The sequence below is a fragment of the Panthera uncia genome (genome assembly GCF_023721935.1).
Source record: "Panthera uncia isolate 11264 chromosome B2 unlocalized genomic scaffold, Puncia_PCG_1.0 HiC_scaffold_24, whole genome shotgun sequence".
Classification (NCBI taxonomy): Eukaryota; Metazoa; Chordata; class Mammalia; order Carnivora; family Felidae; genus Panthera; species Panthera uncia.
In genome coordinates, this window is record NW_026057580.1 from 116,152,916 (window position 1) to 116,159,578 (window position 6,663).

Below are 6,663 nucleotides of genomic sequence, written 5' to 3' on the forward strand. Positions count from 1 at the left end.
TGCACTGGAGCCCCAGGTCACCCTCGCACAAGGACACCAGGGCCACGCTCGCACTAGAGCCCCAGGCCACCCCTGCACAGGGACCCCGGGGCCACCCTCGCACAGGGACCCCCGGGGCCACGCTCGCACTGGAGCCCCAAGCCACCCTCACACAGGGACCCCGGGGCCACGCTCGCACTGGGGCCACGGCCGCCCTCACACTGGGGGCCAACCCCGTGACTGTAAACACCAGGACCACTCTCTGCTCCCAGCCTCCATCCAGGCACCCACCCTCCAGGCACCCACCCTCCGACTGCCAGACTTTTCTCACCAGCTGCCTTCTTAGCGTCTCCACTAAGTGGTGCCGTAGGCACCTCGGACTTAAGGCTGCCGAACACAACACCTGCTCCCTGGCCGTCCTGGCTGCCCCTTCCTTTTCCCTCTGTCCACACACCCGTCCCACCGCTCGCCCGGCTCACTCTGCCTCCCAGCGCCTCCCGAAGCCACATTCCAGCTCCAAGCTGTCACCCCCCACCCCCGTCTCCTGTCCTGCCCACCACAGTGGCCCACGTGCGCTCCGTCTCCCCCACAGCCCCTCCGTTCACTCACCAGACCACAGCTAGAACGGGCTTCTTAGATCAGAGCACACAACCCCCACGGGCTCAAAACCTTCCAGGACCTTCCCCCGCTGGTGCAGCCATGTGCAACTTCCCCCCAACTTACGAAGCCCCACGCTGGCCCGCGGGCTCCGTCCACCCCGCTGCTCTGCTGGGTGCCCCCGCGCCTCGTTCTGTCCTCTATCCTGCCTCTCCCTCTGCCTGGGACACTGCACGCCTGGCCGCACCGGCCGCTCAGAGCCCAGGTGAAGGTCCCCTCCCCAGAGAGACCGCCACAGGCCACGTGAACTAAAGGAGCCACCCCGGCACCTCTGCATTTTAACCTAACGCGTAGCTCTGGTGATATTCGGCACTTCTGATGCTCAACGGGGTTTCTTTCCTTTGCGTGCTTGATGGGTTGGCGTCTACACCACAGAGTGCAGGCACCCTACGGTCAGAAACCCCCATCACCAAGCACAGCGCTTACCCAAGAGCAGGTTGGCGATTCTGATGCTTCCGGTTCGTTTCTTCCTTTTCTCTGGGCAAGGACCCACCACCAGCACCAGCCCCGAACTCACTCACTCACTCTCTCTCTCTCTCTCTCTCTCTCTCTCTCTCGCACACACACCCCTTCCCAATCCAGAATGGAACCATCTGCCTTACCCAGTCCCTATGGCTTTCCGTTCCAGCTGCATGCTCCTGGTCTCCCTTCGGCCTCCAGCCTGACCTCACTGGCAGAGGACATCAGCCCCCGGACCCTGGTCACACAGAAGCCCAGAGCAACCACAGGACGTGGCGTCTCCCTGCCTCTCTACCTTACCTCTCCTCCCGGCGTGTGGTCTTTCAGAGAGGTTCACGCTAAAGGAGAAGCAGGACATCTCGAGTGTCAACCCAGGAGAAGCGTCTCTCCTCACCACCCCCTCCCCATGCCTCACCCCGAGCTGTTTTCTGACAGCAGCCTCTGGATGGGGCCCTCGGCTGGCCAGCATTGGGTCCCCAAGGCTTCGCTCCCCCACGCCCTGGGGCCACCCTCGCACAGGGACCCTGGCTGGAAGCACCCCGCCGCCTCAGACCCCTGCTGGCTCCTCGGTGAGATCTTTTCAGGGCCCTCCAATCAGAAAGCGCTCAGCCCTCCGTCCCCAGGACGTCCTGTCCTGCCTCTGCCAGGCAATGACCATGTGCGCAAGCCCTGCCTGTCCCTCCTGCGAGCTGTGTGCTCCCGAGAGCGAAGACTCTGTCTCACGCACGGCGGATTCCTGGCACCCTAGGACAGAGGCCAAGGCCAAGTCAGTTTTCAATGAGTGGCCTTCAATTTCTAAGCTCCTTCTACACAAGCACCATGTTGTTTTCTGGGTTTTTTCACCTTTGAATTTCCAAAATAAATACGCGAGCGCCTTCGATAGGTCCGTCAGCCGCTCTTGGGCTCGGGATACAACCAAGAGAGCCGAGGTCCTGCCTGAGGCTCTCACCAAGCTTGCTTTCTGCACTGGAAGGACAGGCAATAATAAACAAGCGAGGCAGTAAATGAGCAAGAGAATTCCAGAAAGCGGTAAATGCTACAAATAAAATCAGAGTGCTAGGCATCGTGTTTCCTCAGTAAGATCTCGAGCTGCTCTATCACTAGGGGGTTTTCCCTTACACCAATTTAGATCAGCTGGGGGAGCCTGATTTACATTTTAAAAGGAAATTAAAATGTTTTGAATCACAACTAAGAGCTTTCCTTTTAAGGGAGAAATATTCCTTTTTCATGAAAATGGTTTTTTTCTTTCTCTCTCAGATGGCAAGAACTGTTTTTACACAAACAAAAATTAACCATGTATTGATGAAATGCTTGTCACACCAGGTTTCACCTGCTTTCACAGTAAACAAAGTCCTAACATTTGCTTAACTATCTAGCGCAGTGCATTTTTTTTCCTTGTGATGAGGAAGGACTTTTGAGATCCACATTCTTTTTTTATTTCTTTTTTAATGTTTTTAATGTTTATTCATTTTTTTTTTTTTTGAGAGACAAGGAGAGAAAGAGCGGGGGAGGGGCAGAGAGAGACACACCCAGAATCCAAAGCAGCCTCCAGGCTCCGAGCTGTCAGCACAGAGCCCGACGCGGGGCTCGAACTCATGACCTACGGAGCCACCCAGGCGCCCCTTGAGATCCACATTCTTAGCAACTTTCAAATCCGCAACACTGTATTATCAACTACAGTCACCACGTTGTTACACTGCCAGGGCTTACTCATCTTATTGAAATGCAGGTCTTTTCCTGAGGGATACAAAAAGGTTGATGTGTAAAATTATCTGAGGTTAAGGCTCCAGACTGACGGAAGACACGGTCTTCTCCTGTTTCCACTGCCTCTCACTTAGATTTGCAGGGATTATCTTTGTTCATGTAGGTCGTTTGAAACTAAAAAAGGAGTGCTGCGAAATTTAAATTAACGCGCCAACACAGTTCCCCACCGTTTAAACAGCTCGGCCCCGGGCTTTTAAGCCCTTCTATGTGGTCGGGCCAGAACAGACCCTGTCGTCTCCAGGGACAGAGCTCTGCCATGACCTGCACCCTGGCCTGGCAGGAAAAATTCACAACTCTGCCTTGCTGGCTGTCTTGGGACGTATCCAGATCTGTATTTCAAGTCCTCTGAAGGAACAGTCCTCATTATTTTCATCTCTCGCCAACAACCTGCACCCAGTAGGGGCTCAATATTTACCTGTTGGCTGCCTGTTAGCGCACTTGACCTCCGAGACGCGTGTGTGGAGTGCACGCACAAACCTGCCGTGTCATTTTCCTTGCTCCCTCCGTCCCCTCTTTGACCAGCCAGCACCTTCCTCTTCCTACAGCTCTGCACCATTCGCAGTGGCCCGGCTGTAGAGACAGGGGCATCTGTGAAGGAGACTTGCCGACTTCTGCACGTCCTCAAGTCTTGTCCCCCTAGGGATATCTCCGGCACCTTCCACCACAGCACCGAATGCAGGCAAGGGGAGCCGTATTTTCCAGAAAACTGCAGCTTATACTGGTCTATCGCAGCATGACTTTTTAGCTCTCCTCTGCACACACAGGCGCACACACACACACACACACACACACACACACACACAGCGGCAAAGCGGACTTCTCCATTCTCTCTAGGAGAATCTGGATTCTCCAGGTGCAGAGATCCTGTTCTACTCCAGCCAACAACTTTCCAAGCAGTGACGGGCTGAAGCCCGGAGCCTGAGGGCAAGGTCAGAGGTCAACACGTGAAGGTAGTTGGCTGACGAGGGGGGAGGGGGAGAGTCGGGCATGGCTTGAAGAGGGTGGCCTGTGACCACTGACCTTCTAGAGCTGGGCATCAATGCTACACCTGCCTCCAGGAGGCTCCTCGAGGACACGGCCCGGCCAGGGCAGTCCCCGGCAACCGGCAGTAGGTTTGAATAAGCACACGCTCCGTGCATTTACTGACTGAACCAGTGAGTCAGTGGGAACCGAAACGCACAGCCAAAATGGACAGGAGCGGAACCAGGATATCAAACTTCCAAACACGACTCGCTTTTTGACGATGACGGAAATGAAACCTGCATTCCTAGAAACAGTAATTGGACACAGCAGCCTTTACGTGACAACTTGACTGTTAGACCCAGGAGAGACCAAACGGAAAGGGAATAAAGGGAATACGCACACAACAATTAAGGTACACCTGTATACATTTGCGCATTTTTACATGCTTAGAGAATCCAGAATTTTTTTTTCAAAAAGGCTCATTTTTACCGACAAACATCAAAAAAGCCTGCCGAGATTTCAGTACTCGGCAGTTTCGACAGGTGTGGTTTATCCTGTAGTGAGACAGAAACAAAGACCCCACAAGCAGCAGAGCAGAAACCCGCCGCCGACCTTTGGGCATCCCTCCACCTCGTCCCATTTCTGCCTGAGGCAGGTCTAGTAAGAGATTTTGCTTAAGAGCAGCCCCTTCATACTCACGACCCAGGTAATGTCCCAGAGAAGCCTTTTATAGCCTCCTGTTCTTACTTAAAACCCAGGCTGCTCCTCGCTGACTTGGTCAGGGGGAAGAAAACAGATACACAAAGACAAAATCCCAGCAACTCTGGAGGGTGTTTATCCGCGGTCTTCTCCCAGCCAGAACTTTTGGCAGAGTGGGTCCCTCCTGATGGCTTTCTTCTCTAGGTCTTCTGTCCTTCCAAAGGGGAAGCCTGCTGGGTCCCCCTAGGACAGCCCCAGCCAGCCTGAACTGTTCCTCTTTATCCCGCCCCAGACATCCCTGGCAAACGCCCCCACCCCAAAGTAACAAACTGCAGTAAGGGGCAACATACAAACAGAAACCTCAACATTTTCGAGAACTCGCTTACCACTCCCCTCTCCCCCAAAACAGTGTTCATCCCAGATGAATGGAGGTAACCTTCCCTTCCCCCCTCCCCCCAACACACTACAGCTACCAAACGTGAGAAGCAGATGTTTATGTAGAACGCACAGTGCAGGTGGAAGGGGACAGGCAGGAACCCCAGTCCTAGGCCCATGGCTTACCCAGCGCACTTCAGAGCTCCTTGGGAGCTCACCCCACCAAAAATTCGGGGCAAATGGGTGTGCGTTTCAGTAAGAAAAAATGCCCGCAACTAAGGGCAGCAGGCCTGGCCCCTCGTGCCCAGACCACGTCCCTCCCCAACTGAGCATCTAAGAGTCAACCACGACCCGCGGGTGGGGGGGCTGGAGGAGCTGGGGAGCTGCACGTCAGACAAGGGGAGACGCCTGCTAGAGGAGTCGGGGGGCGGGGGGGAGTCCAGGGCCCACGTCCGGCGTCCTATCAGGTCCGCCGGCAAGTAGCAGAGACGGCCGCCGGCAGCCGGTGACCGAGGCGCGCGCGGCGGGAGAGGCCACTGGGCCACGCGGCCGCGGTGGTACCGCCCGCGCCCGGGGGGCGGGATCGCCGGGGGCTGCTGGGCCCGCGCAGGACCCGCTCGCAGGCCCAGGGGCTGCACCCCAGGGGCGCTCAGGCGGGCAGCGAACCCAGACAAGTGCCGGCAGCGAGGTAGGGCTGGACCCCAAGTGCCCAGAGGCGAAGACCGGCCGGGGCTGGGGAACGAGCGGCGGACGGGAGCCAGAAGCCAAAACGGCGACCCTGGAGAGTGTGCCGAGAGCAGGCGCCGCGGAAACGCGGTTCCCTAGCGAGCAGCAGACAAAGGCTCGGGTGCGCACGCGGTGGACGGTGGCGCCCGGGCCCCGCGCTGAGGGCCGCGGAAACCCGCGCCCACCCCGGCCGGGGCCGGAGTCGCCCGGTGCCCCGCGGGCGCGACCTCCGCCGTCCCCCACTCCCGGCCGCGGGTCTCCGGCCCTCACCTTGCTCGCCCTCCATCCGCGACAACGGCGATCTCCCCTTCCGCGCACCGGGTGTCTCTTCCCTCGGCATCTCCCGCCTCCTGCCTTCTAGCAAACCTCTGCCTTGACTATTCTGCTCAGCCTTGCCCCCCTCCCCCGCGACACGCCTTCCACCACCCCTGCTCCCGCGCGCTCTCAGCCCCGCACCCGGGGCCGGGGAGGCGGGGCGGCCGCGGTCGGCCCGGGGGTCCGAGCCGGCGGCGCCTTGCTCCTCCACCCTAACGCCCCATTGTCCTTGCCTCAGCAGCCCAAGCACCAGCTCAAGCCCAGGATGGAGACAAAGTGGACTCTTGGCGGAGGTGCACCCGTTTCACTCTGCGAGTCCAGGCTCCGGAACAGGGTCACTGCAGGGGGGCGGGGAGGGGGGAAGCAGCCCCCGCGCCCACACCGACCCCGGGGGACCGCGACTGCCTTCACCTTGGGGAGCGCGGAGCTCGGGGTCCCGGCCTGCCCTCCCTCGGCCCGGGGACCCAGCGGGCGGGACCCCCAAGCGCAAGCCCACCGGTCCCAGGCTAAGGAGAGAGGAGCCCGGCGTAAGGGGTCACGGAGTAGAGACCAGGACGACGTGCCGGGCAAGTGTGGCCACAAACAGCACCGGGGGACCCGAGGCCGGCGGCGGGTCCCGCTCTCACCGCGCGGCGCCCGCCGCCCTGCCCGGTCACCCGTCGTCCCCCACCCCACCCCACCCCCCGGTAAGCGCGCGGAGCCTGGGAAACCCCGGCGTCCCGGCGC

General features: G+C 58.9%; 1 protein-coding gene across 4 annotated transcripts in view; it reads right to left on the reverse strand.

Annotated features, from left to right (window-relative positions):
• The window catches only part of PDE10A (phosphodiesterase 10A), a 595,277-nt gene that overhangs the window by 275,169 nt on the left and 313,445 nt on the right, over positions 1-6,663 (reverse strand). The gene's annotated exons all lie outside the window — the stretch shown is intronic.